The sequence below is a fragment of the Trichechus manatus genome, unplaced genomic scaffold (genome assembly GCF_000243295.1).
Source record: "Trichechus manatus latirostris isolate Lorelei unplaced genomic scaffold, TriManLat1.0 scaffold00008, whole genome shotgun sequence".
Taxonomy (NCBI): Eukaryota; Metazoa; Chordata; class Mammalia; order Sirenia; family Trichechidae; genus Trichechus; species Trichechus manatus.
In genome coordinates, this window is record NW_004443944.1 from 12,149,420 (window position 1) to 12,150,455 (window position 1,036).

Genomic DNA, 1,036 nt, shown 5'->3' on the forward strand with positions numbered 1-1,036 from the left:
AAGGACTAATGGACCACAACTACCATGGCCTCCACCAGACCAAGCCCAGCACAACTAGATGGTGCCCGGCTACCACCACTGACGGCTCTGACGGGAGTCACAATAAAGGGTCCCAGACAGAGCTGGAGAAAAACGTAGCACAGAATTCTCACTCACAAAAAAGGACCAGACTTACTGGCCTGAAAGAGACTGGAGAAACCCCAAGAGTATGGCCTTCGGATACCCTTTTAGCTCAGTAATTAAGTCACTCCTGAGATTCACCCTTCGTCCAAAGATTAGTCAGGCCCATAAAACAAAAGAGACTAAAGGGGCACACCAGCTCAGGGGCAAGGTCTAGAAGGCAGGAGGGGACAGAAAAGCTAGTAATAGGGGACCTAAGGTTGAGAAGGGAAAGTGCTGACATGTTGTGGGGTTGGTAACCAATGTCACAAAACAATATGTGTACTAACTGTCTAATGAAAAGCTAGTTTGTTCTGTAAAACTTCATCTAAAGTACAATATCAACAAAAAAAAATTTTTAAGTAACTAAAACACAATTAAAAATTAAAAAAAAAAAAGAAATAGTACTGGGTGGGTACAATGACTTAACTACAAATATACAAAGATGTTTTCTCTTGTAAAGGAAAAATATATATATATTCTCATGGACCCTCAATGTAGTTTTTAAAATTCATTATAATATAATTTCAATATGTATAAACATAAAACTAGTTATAAACTCTTTATACTGGCAGCTTTGATACAACCATAAATCCAGAACAAATTTTCAAATCATATTCAAACACAACTACAAAACCAATACAATTTAAATTTAAAATTTAAACTTCAATTTAAAGCGACAGATGATGTTATTTTGCTAGAACAAAATCACTGATATTTGGTTTAATAGAGGAAGTATGTAGTCTTGAGTTTGTTTCTATATTTAATCTGTTTCTGTATTTCAACTTCAATAACAGTAATGCAAGGACTAACCATTCTCACAAGCATGCTGTATAAAACTGTAGTAATCACTGCAACTTTTTATTTTCCAATTCAG